Source organism: Equus przewalskii, chromosome X (assembly GCF_037783145.1).
Source record: "Equus przewalskii isolate Varuska chromosome X, EquPr2, whole genome shotgun sequence".
Classification (NCBI taxonomy): domain Eukaryota; kingdom Metazoa; phylum Chordata; class Mammalia; order Perissodactyla; family Equidae; genus Equus; species Equus przewalskii.
Genome location: NC_091863.1, coordinates 51,199,023 through 51,219,592, shown reverse-complemented (window position 1 = coordinate 51,219,592; position 20,570 = coordinate 51,199,023). Strand labels below are relative to the sequence as shown.

Genomic DNA, 20,570 nt, shown 5'->3' with positions numbered 1-20,570 from the left:
TAAATGGAAAGGTCTTAGTCAAAGGGTACAAAGTTTTAGTTTACAAAATGAATGTCTTAGAGATCTACTGTACAGCACAGTGCACATAGTTAATCATACTGTATTCTATAATTTAAAATTTGCTGAGGGTAGATCTTATGTTAGGCATTCTTATCATAAAATAATAATAAAGTAGTAATAATAAATATGGCAGAAGGAAACCTTTGGAAGTGATTGTAACAATGGTTTCACGGATATATATTTATCTTCAAACTCATCAAGTTGTATACGTCAAGCATGTACAGCTTTTTGTATGTCAATCATACCTCAATGAAGTGGTTTACAAAAAACTGTGCATCAAGGTACCCAAGCAAGAGAGTGAAAAGGCAACCCGTGGAATGGGAGAAAATATTTGCAAATAATATATTTGATACATGATTAATATTCAGAATATATAAATTACTTCTACAACACCACAACAATGAAATGACAGCCTGACTAAAAAGTGAGGAGGACTTGAATAAACATTTGTCTAAAGAAGGTATACAAATGGCCAATTAGCACATGAAAACATGCTCAATATTAGGGAAATGCAAATCAAAATTCAATGAGACACCACCTCACACCCATTAGGATGGCTACTATGAAAAAAAAAAACCCAGATAATAAGAAGTATTGGTGAGGATGTGGAGAAATTAGAACCCTCGTTTACTGTTAGTGGGAATGCAAAATGATGGTAATGGAAAACAGTTTGATGTTTCATTAAAAAATAGTATTACCATATAATCTAATAATTCCACTTAAGGGTTATACCTAGAATAACTGAATACAGAGTCTCAAAGTGATATTTGTACACTCGTGTTATTCATAATAGTTAAAATGTGGAAGACCCCCAAATTTTCATTGATCGATGAATGGATAAACAAAATGTGGTATATACATACAATGGAATATTATTCATCCTCAAAATGAAGAAAATTCAGGCATATGCTACAAAATGGATGAATCTTGAGGACATTATGCTAAATGAAATGAGCCAGTCACAGAAGTACCATTACAGCATTATTCTACTCATATGAAGTACCTAGAATAGTCAAATTCATAGAGACAGAACATAGAGTGGTGATTGCCAGAGGCTGGGTGGAAGGAAGAATGAGTATTGTTTACTCATTACTCTGTTCCCATTAAACAATGGGAACATTGTTGCAAGATGAAAAGTTTTCTGGAAATGAATAGTACTAATGTTTGCACCGCAATGTGAATACACTTAATGCCACTAAATGGTACACTTAAAAATGATTAAAATGGTAAATTTTATATTATGAGTATTTTTACCACAAAAAATGGTTAAAATGCTAAATTTTATAATATGTGCATTTAACCACAATTTTTAAAAGTAAAAAAAAATTTTAAATGGAGCTAAAATACTTACCCTGTAGGATTGTGAGCTGTAAGTAATTTGATACTAGCAGAAGGTTTGGCTCACAGTACGTGCTCAATCATTGTTGGTTCCTTCCCTCTTTTCCTCTACCTTCCCTCCCTCACCTCTTCTCTATATATCTTAGTTCATGACTTAGGCTCTGCTAAACCTCCCAGTTCTCAACAGACTTCTTTCTCCTTCCTTGCTTCTTTCCTTCTTTCTCTTATTTCTTTAGTTACTATAGGGAACATCAAGGACTTCCAGGAAGAATGCCTCAACTATTTTGCTAGGTAGCAAAACCACACTGTTCTCTTCCAAATGCTCCCACAAAGCAAAGTACATATCTGGATATGTCAATCAGTATTACTGATGCATACAATTGTGCAGATTGTTCACTACCAGTGGTGTCTGGCCCAGAAAGTGAATTGGGTCAATGTACCCTGGTATAGGCCTAAGTTCAAGGTGTGCCTATTTCTAATTCACAGAAAGTCTCCATAAGGTCCAGTGCCAGCACTGTGTATGTGTAATTAAGATATTGCGGAGCCTTGAAATCTGACTTGGGGTACTCAATGTCCAGAGATAGAAGACTAAAATTATGGATCCTTGCAGGAGGAGGGAAAAAAACTTTTTGTAGGCTCCAGAGCTGATGGGAAAAGACAGCTCTTGGATCTCAGCTAGAAGGTGGCCTTTCTCACTCAGGACTCCAGGCCACGTCTAACAGGAAGCATGCTTGCAGAGGCCAGCACAGAATGAGGGGCAAAGAGCTTACTTTGGGAAAGAATGGAGAACCTATTAGTACCTCTTAAAGCAACTTGAACAGTGACAACTTTTGTAGATTGAAATTTCTCCAAGGTGAGACAGAATCATGTCTGTTGCATGTAGAAATCTATATCAAGCAAGTCATCCAAAGTAAGATAATCTTGTGTTCAGAAATATATACAACAAAGATTCACATTTGTTTGTGCTTCTATTTTATATTTTTCTATTTTCTTAGTTACTTAGTAAAGTTCTTTTCAAAATAGACATGTTCACCTCTGGGCCAATTTAGCTGGGCTAAGGATGGAGTGCACAGCATGAGTGGAATAGGTACAGTGCCTCAAAGATACAATGGTTGCCTTGACATTTCCCAACTGGAAAACAGGGTAAGGCTTAGGAATTTGGAGGAGATAGGGATCTGAATGTACCCTCAGGCAAGAGTTTTAACTTGAGGTCTCTTAGGCTCTGACAATGTGTGCAAAATTGTTCTTATGTTGCATGTGTACATTTTGGAAGTGGGGTGGGAAGACGGTCCACAGCTATCCTCAGATTTGAAACACAAAGCACTGGCCTCTCCCAGGACAGTAGAAGCGAGACCTTCCTAAAAACTGAGAGATGCAGGTACTTTGGATAAAGCACTGGATGAGCTTTCTGGAGATTCAGATTTTAGATTGAGCTCTGCCACCACCTTGCTGTATGAGGTCCTCTTGGCCTCAAGTTACATATCTGTAAAATAAGGAAATTGTATGACATGCTCTTCAAGGGCCTTTAAAGCTCTAAAGATCTGAGTTTGTAAGAATTAATTGCCCTGATTTGCCATACCCTGGGGATGACTCTCTAAGTTCAATTTATATACATTAGGTCTGATAAGACGTTGTTCAGTGTTTTCTTCTTTTTCTTGTATTATTTTTATTTTTGCTGAGGAAGATTTGCCCTGAGCCAATGTGTTGCCAATCTTCCTCTTTTTGTATCTGAGCTGTCACTGTAGTGTGGCCACTGACAGGCGAGTGGTGTAGGTCCATTCCTGGGAAACAAGTCCTGGCTGCCGAAGCAGAGCATGCCAAACTTAACCACTAGGCCACTGGGCTGGCCCTGTTCACGGTTTTCTTAATAGCTGAATTTATGGTTTTGCTTCTATTCCCATTCATCCACTAAAATCCCATGAAACAGAAGAAGGGGGTGGGAGGATTGGATCTTTCCTCTTAGCCTGAGTCTACATGGAGTGACTTTGATGGGCTTTACATCAAACTGGCTAGTCACAGTTTGATTTTTTTTTCCTGAATTGACTCGTTGAGACACTTTTGGTGTGGCATAGACTGACAGTGAGTCTCCAGTCAGTTTATTCTTCCTCTTCTGGAAGATTTTTAAGGTCTTTTGAGTTTTCAGAGATGAGTGACAGCTTAAAGCCCTTATCAGTGTATATTTGGGTCAAGATAATTATTTGAGAAGATCTTGTAGTACTAAGATGGGGCCAGGTTAAGGGGAAGCAGAGAAAATGGAATAACTTCATTTTCAGCTTGCTTCTTATTGTCCCAGATTGTGGCAAAAAGAGGGTGTGACATAACAATAAGTAATACAGCCTTTGGCTGGCTCACCCCCTGACTTTCTTCCCTCTTTAGGAGACAAAGGCAAGGGGTTGTATAGTTAGGTCATGTCCTATACTTTTCCTCGCTTCCTTACCATATGGTGGTAGACCCATTCCGACCATTACTGCCACTAGCCAGCCTCTGATTGAAGATTCTAGAGTGAGGGAAGGGAAATGGAGTCTGTCCTTCTTCTTCCTAAGGAGAGAATCCAGGCTTTTGCTCTTTCATGATTCAGAAGTTCTTCATCTCATCCAACCCATTTCTTATTCAATGGCTTTGTATTCACAGTTGTGATTGCCTAGATATTCAGGCAAGTGGCTTGGCTGTCAGCAGAACTGGCTTCTTGGTGGTCATTTACTGAATCTCAGACTCTTAGGGATAGAAAGGAGTTAGTGTTCTTCTAACTCCATTTCCCAATTGGCCAGATCTTCATTTTCTTTAGTATTCTGTCTACCATGAATGAGGGAAGGGTTGCATATTTAGTGGGTGAGTGGGTTAAACTGAAAAGTATTTCATCACTGTGTGTGTATATCATATCTTCCTAACACATTTTTTCTCTATCGCTCTTCCTTTCTTTTTGTCTTTATCTCTATTTCTCTCTCCTCCCCCTCTGAGTGACTCCTTCATCCTCCGTGTCATTTTCCATTGTTCTGGCGTGCCTGGAGATAGGAGTCAGTAGCACCAACCTTTCTGTGCTTTTCAAACATTCAACTCAATCTTACAGCTACTCTGAAAATTAGGTCCACAATTTACACACATAATCATTCTACAAATATTTAATAACACCTGATATATTCCAAGAGATGATCCAAGTAATGAGATAGAGAAAAGAATAATAACAATAGCTAACATTTATATAGCATTTATTATGTGCCAGGCACTGTTTTGGCTGCTTTGCATGGAATTATCTCATTTCTTTTTGTTTTTACAATGTTATAAGATAGTTGTCATCCTCATCCCATTTTACAGTTGAGGAAACTAAAAAACAGAGAGATTAAGTAACTTTCTCAAGGTCATAAGCCTGCAAGTAAAGGAGCCATGGAATCAGGATTCAGATCCAAAGAGTCCAGCACCAGAATATGCACTCCTAACCACTGTTATATTCTGTCCTCATATTTTAGTTATGGAGATACAGTAAACATGTAAATACAGTAAATTGTAACTTTCATGGTAGTGTTTAGGTCTATATAAAATACAGTAGGGTACAGTGAAAAAAAGCGACAAGAAGTGTGTCTTATTCTAATAGGATGATAGAGGAAGGCCTCTCTGAAGAGATGACATTTCAGCAGAAACGTGAATGAAGTGAGGGAGTTTGTTAGGTATTCTAAGTAGAATGAACAGAAAACACAAAGGTCCTAAGACAAGAATGAACAGTGAGGGGTCTAGGATTATTAGGAAGGCTTCTGTGAGTGGGATGTTGTAAATAGGAGGTGTATCATAGGAAACAGAATCCAAAGGGTAAGCAATGACCACATCATGGAGGGCCTAGGCAGCTAGGATAAATAGTTGAGCCTTTAAAGATTTTATTTTTTTTTCCTTTTTCTCCCCAAAGCCCCCTGGTACATAGTTGTATATTCTTACTTGTGGGTCCTTCTAGTTGTGGCATGTGGGCCGCTGCCTCAGTGTGGCTCGATGAGCGGTGCCATGACCACACCCAGGATTTGAATCGAGGAAACACTGACCAGCCTGCAGCGGAGCACGCGAACTTAACCACTCGACCACGGGGCTGACCCCGAGTTGAGCCTTTATTCTTAGTGGCATTAGTGCTTTTAAATGGAGGACAGATATGGTGTGATTTACATTTTATAAAAGATCCTTCTGGCTTCTGTGAGGAGAACAGACGGTAGGAGGAAGTAGAGCGACCAGGAAGAAGGATATTACTGTAGTTGCCCAGATGAGAGATGACAGTTTGGCCTAGGATAGTGGAGGTGGTGAGAAGTAATCAGATTCAGGATATATTTTGAGGAGTAAAGTTGACAGGTCTTGCTGATGGATTGGATGTGGAGAGGGAGGGATTGGTTGGTTAGTCATTAATACCTTCATAACTGCATCTTTTAATTGTTTGAGTTTGCTTTCCCTTCCCTTTGTGGATCTCTTTTTTACTGCAGAGAAGAACTTTTTTATTATAGATACCATCTGATCATTCATACCATAATAGAATAATATTTTAAAATTATTATTAAATAAAATAATGCATGTGTTCTTTAATCATTCATAGTATGTGCCGAATCTAGTTCTAGGTGCTCAGGATTCAGTGAAGAAAGTAGTCATGGTTTCTGACCTCATGTAGCTTGCTGCTTGGTCAGGATCAGGGATAGGCAATTTACACATCGTGCTGTTTAATCATTACCAACTGCCTGCCCCCATGCACACACTTTAGGAAAAGCTAACAGTTGCTGGGGGCTTTATATGCTCAAATATTTACACTTAACATACTCCTCATAAGAGCTTTTCAAGGTTGGTATTGTTTCCATTTTAAAGGTGAGGTTCTGACTTGCCAACAGATACACAGGTAGTAAAAGACAACTTGCATTTGAATCTTAAACCTTAAGAAGCAGTATAGTGTTATGGTTAATAGTTTTGGCTTTACAGTTAGCCGGATCTGGGTTCAAATCCTAGTTCAACCACTTACCACTTATTTGACCTTGGACAAATTATTTAACCTAAGCATCAATTTTCTGAAACTATAAAATGGGCTGAGGGTAAAAATAACTTCCCTCCCACTTATAAGTTTGTTGTAAATGTTACATGAGCTAATGTGTGAAGCACTGTAGCTCTTAGGATTACTGTTCCCATTGCCCACCTGGACAATCCTTCAGCTAACAATTATCCCAGCTCCGTTCTAAAGTCTACCTGGGTGTATTTGGCTGTGATAACTTTCTTTTTCTTCCTCATTCCATGATTCAAATACATTTATTTTATTTTTCAATCATGGGCTGTTTTTTTTCCCAAATGTTCAACTCGCGTGAAATGTTGATTTAAAAGCAGCTGCCATTTGGAGGCCCTTTACTTATGGTGCCTCTGCAGCTTCCTTCACAACAGGATGGAATGTAGATTTCATTTGCCCTGTCCTCAAACTCCATGCAATCACTTATTTTGCTCAAAGGCTTTCTTAAGTACTTTGCCTTTAAATAGCAGCAATTCAAATATCCAGCCATAATATTTCCTGTATCCCAATCTGGTTTCTCCTTGTCAGTCATTCTAGCTTTCTAGAATCCTTCAATCTCAGATTTGGCAGGAAATTTAGAGGTCATTCAGACCTACCCTGTAATCTGGGTAATCTTAACACTTTTTGTGCTTTAGACCCTTTTGACTCCATTTCAGAATAATATTTTTAAATATGAAATAAAACACATAGGATTACAAAGAAAACCAATTATATTGAAATACAAAAGTTAATGTGACTTGGTAATATATGAATTTCTTTGCTAACAAAAGAAAAAATTAGGTCTGGTGTCAGGTCCAAAATTTTGAAGTAGGGATGAGTATACATGATATTTCAAGATGTCTGTAACAAATGTAATGTGATTTAAAGTTATCTGTGGTTTACATTGGAGACAATACTGCAGGTACTGTTAGTACTATTGTAATGTATTGTCTACATTCATAATTGAAGTAAATGGTAAATTACAGTCAGAAATTAGTACAAAAAAAGATGTACTTTTTCCATCAAAATTCATAGATTCCTTGAATTTTATCCAAGGACATCAGGTTAAGAACCCTTGCATCTGATATATGAGTTTTATCTATGTTCTTCTTGGTATATTTGCTTGGAAAAACTCAAACAATTCTTCCTTGAATTCCTCCCATGATGGAGAAATCATTATCTAATGAATAGTGAGTTTCCCATTATTCTCTTGTCAAAGAGCTCAGTTAGGTTGTTCTTCAAGGGAGCTGTAATCTATCTTTCCATAGATTCCTACCATCAGCCCTTATTGTCTCTAGGGCTTCAGAACTAAGTCAGCTTTCTCTTCCAAAGGACAACCTTTTAGCTGCTGGAAGACAATGTTTCTGGTCTTCCACTTGTCTTTTTTCTATTCTATCTAGCCACAGTTCTTTCATTTCATTTTTCTACATTGTGGATTTTGGACTTTTGCACCCTTTGATTGATCTCTGAATGTGCTTCTAATTGGCAATATCCCTCCAGAATAAGTCAGAAAACCCAAGATAGGACAAGAAAAGTGAAGTGAGATACTATCACTGTCCCCCATATTATCTACATTATATTTATTAATGAAATTAAAATTAATGTTATTTTGGGAAAGAGAGAGCTACATTTCATCATTGTCTCAAAAATAAAAAAAGCTCCCAAGTAATTGACCACTTTAATTCAACCAGCAAGTTCAGGTTCTCCTTGGCCTGGATTTGCATCTGGATTTTGCATAAAGTTAGATCGCTACCTTTAACCCCAGCCACCTATTCCTGTGGAGAGATGGTTGGAAACATATTAAGGGCTGCATATAAATATGGATTTCATCATGGGTACACCTTCTACCACTCATCCCTTTGGGGAAACTTTGAGTAGGTTGCCTTTGTGACGGGGTAATCAGATTTTACCAATGGCCAACAAATGAGATCTTGCTTATATACTTACATTGTTTTAGAACAGGAGTCAAGAACCTATTGAAAATTGTGTAGTTTTCAGTGGTATGTGGCTATTTTTTCCCCTTTTCTCTACCTGTTATATCTGGCTGTGACCTTCTTAACCCAAGAAACCTGGTAATATGAATCACAGACATCCTCCTGTCAACCTGTCTTGAGAAAAGTGACAAAGTGACACTTTTCCACCTCCTCCAACAGGGCCCCCTCCCTTAAAATTTGTAATAATAATGGTAGTTAATGTCTATTGAGGTCTTAACATATTTCAGGCACTGTGTTAGACATTTTGTATACATCATCTCATTTAATTCTCCCAACAATCTTATGAGGTATGTGCTATTGATTATTTCATTTTGCAGATGAAGAAACTGAGGCACAAACTAACTTGCTCAAGCTCACATAGCCAAGAAGTGGTTGAGCTAGGATTTGAATTTAGGTAGTCTTTCTCCAGACACCTTATTCTTACTATTACCTATCTCCATGGATCCTTCTCTTCTACTCCCACATTGCCCTTCTTTTAATACCTACGATAGCAGTAGTCACATGGAGAATTGAATAAAAATGCAGATTCTCATCTTGGTCCCCAAAGAGTCTGATTCAGTATATCTGGAAGAGGACACAAGAATGCATTGTTAATAAGCTTCCAGGCAATTCTGATGCACTGGTAGGAGGCTACTTTTTGAGAAACATTGTCTTGGGTTAAGTATAACTGTTGTCTGCCCATCTGAACTGAGACTTCTTTGCAGGTGACCTTTCATTTTAACCCAACAGATATTTGTTGCTCCTTTGTGGGGGCTCAAGCTAGCTTTGAGAAAGCCTGGCTATTACCCCATGCTTCCAAGTCTCTATTCCTGTATGACATAGGGCAGTTACACAGTGAGAGGAAGAGAAATCAAAGCCTGAGATATGAGAAAAAGGAACTGGAATGCCTTTTCCTTTCATTCTTCCTCCAGAGCTCTCTTCACTCTCTAGGGGCAGAAGGGGGGTTAAGTGGAGTGCATTCTAGAGTAGGCTTTACTTGCTTAGGAGTGAACTGAAATAAAAGCATTCCCAAAAAGCACAGGCATTTTTTTCCCTTTGATCTTCCCAAAGCAGCATTTGTTGAGTATTTACTGTGTTCTAGGCACATATCTAAGCATTTCGTGTATATTAACCACAATTAACATTTTAGTCCTCACAAAATCCTGGGGGTAAGTACAATTGCTGTCCCTTTTTTAGATGGGGAAATGCACATAGATAAGTTTAAGGAGCTTTCCCAAGGATAATGGATATATAATGTCAGAGCTGGGCTCTGAAATCAGGCAGTCCAGATCCAAAGCTCAGGCTCTTCACCACTATACCCTCCTTAGTTTAGCTTATTCAGTGACAGAGCTAGAAGAGAATTCAGAGATTAGCTAATCCAGGGAGTTTCAAGTTGTTTATTGACTCATGGAATCCTTTTTTCAAATTGAAGCTTCCACAGATAAATCCAAAGTTGCTAGGCTTTCTGGGCCTGTGGCTGTACCTGCCATAACCCAGGAAGGAGTTCTGCATTAACGTCATTTGAAAACCACTAACCTAGACCTCTTCCCTATTTGGTAGATGAGTAAACTGAAGTTCAGAGAGAGGGCTTGTCTTGCCCAAAGTCACACAGCTAATGGTTGGCAGAGCTGGGGTTGGCACCTGAACTTCCTGATTCTCAATTTTGTGCTCTTCCTAATGTACTACACATTTTACTCCAGGCTAGAATCCCTCTTTCCATTTCTAGCATCTCTCAGCTTCTCCGATGACAGGGCAGAAAACGACTGAGTAACCAACAAGGACTGCAGTTGCGTATGTTGATTTTGGCTTTTGATTTGTAAATCTGCTTTAGAATAACCAAGCAAATTAACTTGGTGACAGATGCTCAGGGTATAAACAATAGAATAGGCTGAGTTTTGTGACTAAAAAGTAAAGGCTGTACACATTTACTATGAACTGATGCTGGAGGGTCCCTTAATAGCGTGACATGGGGAATAGAAAAAGAAGAATCTGGCTCAAGCAGGGAGGAGAACCTTATATTATTAATGTACATGGAGAAATGTTTTGGGACATGCCCTTCTCAGCTCACTACCCAAATACTCAGTGAGTGCCCAAGGCCAAGGCACTATGCTAGGAGTCAGCTGAGATTACAGCCTATATTAGTCTTCTATTACTGCCATAACAAATTTGCCACAAACTCAGTGGTTTAAAACACTGCAAATTTATTATCTTATGGTTTTGTAGGTCACAAGTTCGACATAGGTATCACTTGGTTAAAGTCAAGGTGTTGGCAGGGCTTTCTACCTTTTGGAAGTCTTTAAGGGAGGATCCATTTCCTTACCTTTTCCATCTTCTAGAGCCTGCATGCATACCTTTACTCATGCTCCCCTTCCTCCATTTTCAAAGCCAGCAATAGCGAGCCAAGTCCTCCTTGTGCTACCATCTCTCTGATTCTCTGCAGCTGGGAAAGGTTCTCTGCTTTTAAGGACCCATGTAATTACATTGGACCCACTTAGATGATCCAGGATGACCTCCCCATCTCAAAGTCCTTTATCTAATCACATCTGCAAAGTCTCTTATTCATAGGTTCCCACATATTCATAGGTTCCTGGGATTAGGACATGGATATCTTTGGGGGGCCATTGTTATGATTATACTTACCGAACAGCCCTTTAGGAGTTTATACTCCAGTGTAGAAAATAAGCCTGCACATATATAATTTTAGATAATATGCTATGTTCCAAAATGAAGTATTAATACTCATGCGGGGGATAGGGCTTAAGGAAGGCAATACAAAAGGGATTGAATTTTAACTGGGTTTTCACATATGAGGAAGACGCGTTCAAAAGGGGACGTAATGGGAAATAAACAAGAAGGAGGACTTGGGTCTAAATTGTGGAGGGTGTGGTAAGGAGACATTGAGGGTTTCTGAGCAGAAGAGAGACATGATCAAAGCTAGGTTTCTGCAAGATAATTTGGAAGTAGTAAGAAATTGAGATTGGAGTGAAGAGCAGGAGATAGCAGGCAATAGCAATGGTCCAGTAAAATTGATAAATGCCTGGGGCAGAATGGTGAAACTTAGAAATTGATTGGATGGGGGAAGCTGGAAAAGAAATAAAAATTGAAGACACAGTTTTCTGGACTGGGTTACTAGACGTGTGATTATGCTATTAGATAAGATCAGGAACTCATGAGTAGGAGCCAGTTTTTGAGGAATATAACAAGATTGGTTTGAGGTAGGTTATATTGAAGGTGTCCGTTGGCCTATTTTCAATATTTGAGTCTTTATCTTTATTTTCTCTGGCTGAATCATAGACACACCACAAGTTTTGTCACCTCATCCATAAGGACGACAGAATCCCTGCCTTGTTTGATACGTCAGCCTTGAAAGTAGCCACTTGCCCAGTATGAGTAATGATTTCTGTTTAGAGAATAGTTTACTAACAAGGAATGTGTACCTATTAGAATAAGGTAAATATACCAGCAAATGTCACCTCAAATACTTTTTGGAATGAGACAAGGTATAAAAAGCTATAACAATAATGATAACTTACACCTCTATAATACTTTACATCATACTTTTCTAACCGTCCATCATAGTTCTCTTGTGTACTGTATACACAAGCACATAGTACTTGTGTGTACACAACAAGCAAGTACTATTTGTACTGTTATTTTACAGAAGAAAACTGAGACTCAGAGAGGTTAAGTGACTTTTATACCTTCAGAGCTAGGACTGAAATCCAATTCTCACTCCACTTCTAACTTAACCATTCTGTGCCTCAGTTTCCTCATTCTAATATATGACTAAAAGTAAAGTCTACCTCATAGAGCTTTTGTGAGGATTAAATGAAATAATTCATGTTAAGTGGTTAGTACAGGGCACATCACACAGTAAGTACTCAGTAGAAGCTATTTATCATCATATCATCATCATTATCATCACCATCACCATTATTATTATTGTTATTATTATTACATCAAACTATACAAAAATATTTTGATGTTTTGGTAGACAAGATGCAGAGATCAGCAAACTCTAGCCTATTGGGCAAATCTGGCTCACAGGCTGGTTCTGCAGATAAAGTTTTATTGGAACACAGTCACACCCATTTATTTGCATATTCTTTGTGGTTGCTTTTGTTCTGCAATGACAGGTTTGAATGCTTGTAAAACAGACTGTGTGGTTCTCAAAGCCTAAACTATTTATTATCTGTCTTTTTACAGGAAAACTTTGCCAATTCCTGGATTGCAGACCATTAAAGTGCAGTTGTGTGATTCTTATGATCTGAAGACCTTTCTCTCTGCACACACACATGTATACAGATTTAAAAATACTGTAGTTCTAGTCTCTTCAAGAAAATTATCTCATGTAGATTGATTTAAATGGTATGGTGGTGGATGTATTTGTTATAATGATGGGCTAGAAGGTGGTTCACACTTATTCTGGTACCTCCAGAAGAGGCAGTGAGTTCTGGGAGATAACCAAAAGACATAAATCAGTTTAAGAAAAATTGAGTAGGAAGAATTTAGGAAAGGCTTTAGTACAACGAAGACATGATGGTTAGTGCAGTAGCTGCCCTGAGCAAAAGAGGAGACAGAGTTAGGTAGAGTTAGGACTAGAGGTCTAAAAGATAAGCTACTTTGGAAACTGACATAAGTAGAGAGGGTCTTTCTCAGGTCAGAATTTGTTGAAGGGCAACTGGGGATGAGTGAAGTAGAGTAAGGGCCAGGAGGCTAATGCAGTGACAGGATTGGGGTGAGAATCCAGCCAGAAATGTTCTAATAATCCCAAGAACTGTGTCTCAGACAGAAGATCTAGTCTATAGCTGAAAGAGGTGAGATATGAAGAAGGTAGTGTCTGAGTTGTGTCTTACTGTAGAGAAGTGAAAACAAAACAATGAAACAAAACAAAGCACCCAGCATATTTAACACCTTTAATGTGTCAGGTACTATGATAGACATTTTTATCAGTGTGCTCAGAACATATATTCTTGATATTTTCTCACTAACACAGAGAGGAGTTTTTCTTCTTAAATTGATTGACATGAAGTCTACTTGTCATAGGAAAAAATTGGAACCAGGGAAGCACAAAATAAGTAAAAATGAGGAACCCTTGATTTTATGTGATGGCAGCTGGATTCAAGCAGCAGCGTATATGAGCAACTTTCAGTTTAGGGGTTCCATGACAAGCTTTATCATGTGCTTCTTATTCCTATGATACTATAGGATTTCTTTGAGAGAAGGAACCAGCTAGAGCCATGTCCCTAATCCCTTCATATATTGGCCTACCTTTTGGGGCCAGGCCCATGCTGGTTAAAGGTAGCTATTTTCCCTCACTCCATAGTAGCAGTCTTCCTCCACTACCAGGCCCAGAGATTAAGAAGAAGTTACCAGACTGCCTTCATTTTGTCTCTATCCCCCCACTGATACCTCACAGGACATCACTTTTCCTTCAAAACTCTGCCCAGCTTAGTGCCATGGAAATTTCCCCAACTTGCTAACAGGGGGTTGGTCCTACCTCCAAAATACATGCAGTGGGACAAAGTGAGTGGTATAGCCCCAATAATCTGAGTTTTCACAGGCCTCATCCAACTACCTCTTTCCATACACTCCATTGTATAGACTCCATTAATTTTTTAAATTGTAAGAACACATAACATGAGATATACCCTTTTAACAAATTTTAAGTGCACAATACAGCCTTGCTAACTCTAATCACAATGTTGTACAGCAGATCTCTAGAACTTATTTTGCATAACTGAAATTTACACTGGTTGAACAGCAACTCTCCACAGACTCCATTGATTCTTTTCTCTTTGGGTCCTCACAGCTCTCTCAGAGTCATATTAACTGTTCCCTTGTGACCAATAGAAATATGATATTAAAGCCATTTGCTACAGAGCTATAATTATCTCAGAGCTAATATGTGTAGTCAACATGAAGGATCTCTGGAAAAAGAGCTCCTTATAAAGAAAATAAATTAAGAAGGGTACAATAAGAGTTGGAAAAATTCTCCATAGACACATGGAAGGTGGATATTTTTGTGTGCTCACATTCCTCCTTCCTTCTCACAAGGGCCGAGTTTTTGATTAATTATCAGCTTAGTTGTGAGAAAAGGTATTGAGGAAGATTTCTCTTCCAAACATAGCTAGGGTTGACCATCTTCCTGAGAGCTGATTAGATCCCCAGAAGCCAACCCTCAGAAAGGACTCTTCTCTCCTTCCTTAGAAAAGAATAACATTTATCCTGGGCACAAATCACCTTGCTCCTTAGGAAAGCCCATTAGAACAGAAGGCACACAAAAGGTTAGGCTTAAAGCATCCTCGTAGTCTAGACCCCCTGGATGTGTCTGTTCTGTTAGCATTTCCTTGCCACACTTTTCTAGAATCTGGTCAACATTCTTTTGCAAAGGATGACAGCCAAGTCTATGTCAATGTTTATTGGTCAGACTATAAAACAGAGACAGATGAGACAGATCTCTGAACCACTTAGATTTTATAGTCATGGAGCCAGTTTTATTTCCCAAACAAACTCTTACATTGAAGTCTGGTGATATAGGTTGAATTATGTCTTCCCAAAAAGAAATGTTGAATTCCTAACCCCTAGTACCTCAGAATGTGACCTTATTTGGAAATAAGGTCTTTACAGAGGTAAGTTAAAGTGAGGTCATAAGGATGGGCCTTAAACCAATATGACTGGTGTCCTCATAAGAAGGGAAAACTTGGATACAGAGATATATATGCGGAAAGAAGATGATGTGAAGAGACACAGAGAGAACACCATGAGAAGACACAGGATTGTAGTGATGCATCTACAAGGCACTGAACGCTAAAGATTGCTGGCCAACCACCAGAAGCTAAGAAGAGACAAGCAAAGATTCTCCCCTACAGATTTTAGAGGGTGCATGTCCCTGCAGACACCTTGATTTTTGACTTCTAACCTCCAGAACTGTGGGACAATAAATTTCTGTTGTTTTAAGCCACTCAGTTTGTGGTAATTTGTTGTGGCAGCCTCAGGAAACTAATACAGCTGGTATGTAAAATATAGGAAACAAGAGCTTTTCTCCCTAAAGGAGAGATGTGGGACTTAGAGTCCTACTGTCAAGATCCACCTTTGTCTTTGAGGTACCTCTGCAAAATCTTAATACAATTCATAACAAGCTTAAAAACCATAGCTGTGTTACCCTTCTCTTTCTCTGAAAAGGTATAATTCATAGCTTTTCCAACATGGTTAAGTGGAATAAATGTTCACTTTAGTCCAAAAAGACCTCAGTGCCCCTCCCAATTTTATGACTAATCCACTGTAACCTAGAGAAAATCCCTTTGCTATGGGTCTTGGTTTCTTCATCTCTAGGGTCTCTTTCAGTCCCCAAATTTGATTATTGTAATTATTGGTAGAAAATAAGCTCACCAGCCTCCTCCTAAGAATGCAATCAGGTTAGCTGGATGAACTATGAGGCCACTGCCCCTAAATTAATAACTCTTTCTTAATGAGCCTTGTAAATTCTTTCTGAAGCCCTGTCTACTTTGGTCCTATCTTCTGGGAATATAAGCCATAGTTACTCATCAATTTAAAATAGAGAAACAAAGCTCCTGACTCCTCATTGACTGGGGTGGATCCTGTGTAGACTATTAAAGCTCTCTCTCTGTTTGTTTAGTGGACAAGTGGTTTGTGAAAAGGTGTGTGTTAATTATTTGGGGGACAAATGAGGAAGGCCCCATGTGTATACTCCACAGAAGTCTGTTAGGGTCAGGTGTAAAATAACGCTAATCTGAAAGGGACATACATTTCTGTACTGGAGGGAGATGAACAGTATAGAGGAGAGATCTCAGTTTAAAGAAAGACTGGGATTAAAAAATAAGAAATGCTTCTGGAGAGGGTGGCTAGGTCAGGAATACTGATGTAGACTCTGAAGGCTCAGACAGCTGATTTCTTTACAGACTATGATATTGACGATAGTGCTAAAGATGGCTGTAGTTACTGGGCATGTACGGTCTCAGGAGCTAATTTTTCACAATTATCCCCTTGTTTCAAATGAGCAATCTGAGATTTGGTGAAGATGAGTAACTTGAGAAAAGTCACCAAGCTGGACGGTGGTTGATCCAGGCTTTTAACACAGGAAGTCTGACCCAAAGGCACATGTCGTTAACCACTATGCGATAAGTATCTACACTAAGAAGTATAAAAGAGCCATGTCTTAGCAGGAGTGTTTCTCTTTCACAATACTTTGGGTAGAACCTGAGCCTGAGTCCTCTTTAAGCCATGAGAGAAGGAGCTTTTGAGTCTTCAAATATTTGGACTTGTAAGACATTGTACTGGGGAGTACCTATATGGCAAAAGATTGTGGAGAATTGAGGCCCAGTATTTTTGAATCTTCAGTTATAGGAATGAGTTTTCTTGCTGTGTTGTGGGGAACAGAGAAGAATTAGGCACCACCTCTGCTCCCAAGGAGCTCCCAGACTAGTAGAAGAGATGAGATGATACACAGTTTACTGGGAAACAAAAGAGAACATGGTAAGTGCAACATGTAACCCAGAATTGAATGTGGAATTGTGTGAAACAAATTCTAATTGTCAAAAGAAGTTTCAGTAGCAGGAGGTCAATGAAATTGGTGGTCTACAAGGGGAAGTGTAACAGATGAGGTTATTTTTGGTTTTTTTTGAAGGATGGTTACAATTTGAGAGGTAGAATAGGAGGGATGAAGGGAAGAGAACATAGCAGGTTAGCTGAGTGCACTTAAGTAGCGAGATAAGAAGAGTAGAGGGGCTGGCTCCATGACATAGTGGTTAAGTTCAGCAGGCTCTGCTTCAGCAGCACAGGTTCATGGGGTCAGATCCTGGGTGCAGACATACACCACTCATCAGCCATGGTGTGGAGGCGACCCACATACAAAGTAAAGGAAGACTGGCACAGATGTTAGCTCAGGGTGAATGTTCTTCAGCAAAAAAAAAAAAAAAAAAAGTGTGTGTGCACTTGTGTGTGCACTCATGTGCATGTGTGTAAGTGCTCATATGCTGCAGTGAAAGAACAATGCACCACACCAGGTTCTATCATAGCCAGATCTAAGAATAAAATGTACGTGTGTGTGAGGAGGTGTGGAAAGTATGAGACTTGTTGAGAAGAAGAATGCAAATAAAGCATAATTGTTGAAAATTCTCCTATTCTTATTTACCAGGTCACCCTTCCAAATCTGAGGCTAATTTTATGTCTCACCCTAATGGTCCACTTTGATCTTTATATGCTATAGTATATATACTAAGGGCTTATCAGATGAAAATTTAAGGCCCAGTATCTGGTCCCCTGCATTTTAGTAGGTAATTTTGGAATACTGAGATCCAAAGAATTGAATTTCTAATGATGAAATTTTTGACCATGTAGTATGTGTTGGAAAAATTTTTGGTGGGTGGACTTCCCAGTGTACTTTAAACCATGTTACTTGCCTACTTTACTTTCAGAACTAATCTGTTTTTAATACTAAACTCTGTTCTACTATTTCCAACATTCTGGAAACTTTCAAGAAAATGGGGATGTGATTATTATGTAAATCTGACCTTACCTCTGTCCTGTGGCATGAGGATGTTGAGGTGATTCCCACACCCATAAATGTGCCTACGTGCATGGACACCCAGGCTGAGCCATAACAAAGCCAGGACCATTCAGCTCCTTCTGTGTGCCAAACACTTTACTAAGTGCTTTTCATATATTATCTTGGCCACAAGCATATTATTGATTGAATTTTTTGTTTTCTGATGTATTACTCACTTGTGGCCTGATATCAGATCACCTGAGGCAGACCTGGGTTCCCCTTTCTTCCCCTCCCTACCCAACTTTGTATGCATTGCCAGTTGATATTTAAGGCATTAGTGGGCTGTGAAATCAATTTATTAGGTCAGAGCCAGAAGTTTAAAAAAAGGAAATTGGTTAGGGTAGAAATGGATAAAACTGGTTATAATAGTGAAGAAAAGGAAGAAAAGAAAAAATTAGAGGGTATCACATATAGTAAAGATTAATATTCTTTCATGAAACCATTATTTTCAGTGTGTGTGTGTATGTTTGTGTTTGTGTGTGTCCTATATAAAAAAGAATTTGTGACTGTGAATTGTGGTCCATGAAGTTTGAAAATCACTGATTTAATGTGAAATAAAAAGTTCTCAGGAGAAACCAAATAATAAAGCTTGTCAAACAAGAACTTGTGTTTTACACATAATTATACCGTGTTTTACATTTCCTTCGAGGCTCTAACACTTCTTTCCATACAAGTGCAAACAGTTCTTGCTGCTCACAGACATTTTGCTATTTAATACAGTAGCCACTATCCATATATAGCTATTGAGCCCTTGAAACATGGATGGTGTTAATTGAAAATGTGCCATCAGTGCAAAATACACACCAGATTTTGAAGACATAGTATGAAAAAAAGATCATAAAATATCTTATTAATAATTTTATATTGATTATATCTTAGAATGGTAATATTTTTGATATATTGGGTTATATAAAATACGTTATTATTAAAATAAAATGTCTCATATTTCTTTTCACTTTTTAAAATGTGGCTACTAGAGGGGCTGGCCCGGTGGCGCAGCAGTTAAGTTTGCACGTTCCGCTTCTCGGCGGCCAGGGGTTTGCTGGTTCGGATCCCGGCTGCAGACATGGCACCGCTTGGCACACCATGCTGTGGTAGGCATCCCACATATAAAGCAGAGGAAGATGGGCACAGATGTTAGCTCAGGGCCAGGCTTTCCCGGCTGCAGACATGGCACCGCTTGGCACACCATGCTGTGGTAGGCATCCCACATATAAAGTAGAGGAAGCTAGGCACAGATGTTAGCTCAGGGCCAGGCTTCCTCAGCAAAAAGAGGAGGACTGGCAGTAGTTAGGTCAGGGCTAATCTTGCTCAAAAAAAAAAAATGTGGCCACTAGAAAATTTGAATTTATATAGTGACTTGCATCATATTTATTTAGACATTGCTAGTCTGTACAACAAACATATATATAAACAAGATTTGTATGATATCATAATTTGATGATTTTCTCTGTGCTTATGTCACTCAGTTTCAGGGTGGTCCTATACCCAGGCATGATCTTTGTATATTCTATTAAAAAGTCAAGGTTCTAATGCTTCTCACTCAGCCCTCTTGCAGAAATTCTACGTTCTCTGGGGGTTCTAGAAGTCACATAGAATTTAATCTGGTACAATCTCAGAGGTTGATAAGGAAGTTAACTAAACTCATCTCTCTGAATGTGAAAGAGAATCATCATCTCCTGGGACAATTTGTTACTTGGAGTGACCCCATATGTCCTTCTTGTACTTTATGATCTGAGTTCTATCCTCTGGACCTACATACAGCAGGAGTAATCCCTCTTTCACGTGACTTCCCAAAAGGTCTTTGAAAATGGCTATTATTTTTTCCTGCTGAGTCTTTTCTTTTTCCAGCCTAAATAGTTCTAGTTCTTGTAGCTTCTCCTCAAGATTATGATTTCCAGCACCTTCATCTCTCCAGTTTTTCTCCTCTGAACATCCTTCAAATTATCATTGAGACTGTTAAATTATGACACCTAAAATTGTATTAAGTAAGATTATCACTTTTCTTACTTTGCACATTATGCTTCTAGTAAGGCATCCTAACATTAACAAAATTATCTTTCTGGACAACCAAATCATTCCTGTTCTGGCATATTTAGCTGAAATTTCTAAGTTTTGTTGATATTTATATGTCCTGCTGTTGGTCATTCTCATCGTTTTATAATCTTGTGGGTTTTTTTTCTGTATACAAGTATAGAAATGATAACAGGTCTCTCTGTGATACTCCATTTTGTGAGTTTAGATCTATCATTTGAGTCTGCTAAGAACTTTTATGGATCTTGCCTGTTATCTGATGAATTTTTTTAATCTTTCCTGTCTTAACTACATTTACCAATCTGATTAGACCCTGGTGCTATCTGTCCCTTTGTCTCTAGGGTCAGCTAGATGTCTCTGCTCCTAAAAAGACTCTCCTAATGCTTCTTCCTTTCCCTTCCTCCTGGGAGTCCTGGCCCATGCTATGTGTGCTATTGTGAGGTTTGTAGGAACTACACTGCAAAGTCCTACTTATTTGATGTTGGGCATTATCAAATCCTTAAAATGTTCCTTCTGTCCATCTCACCTTCACTCTCACTTTCCATGCTGTAGTTCTGAGAAAGTTCCAGTTTTCCTCTCATGTCCAGCTCAGCAGGTCTTAGGTCTC

At 38.7% G+C, this 20,570-nt stretch overlaps 1 long non-coding RNA gene across 1 annotated transcript in view; it reads left to right on the top strand.

Moving 5' to 3' along the window:
* Nucleotides 1-12,624, top strand: part of LOC139081171 (uncharacterized) — a 321,455-nt gene extending 308,831 nt beyond the window's left edge. The window contains exon 4 of the long non-coding RNA XR_011536261.1: nt 12,568-12,624. This is a non-coding gene — a long non-coding RNA (uncharacterized lncRNA). The remainder of the gene's footprint in view (nt 1-12,567) is intronic.
* Nucleotides 12,625-20,570: the final 7,946 nt, after the last annotated feature.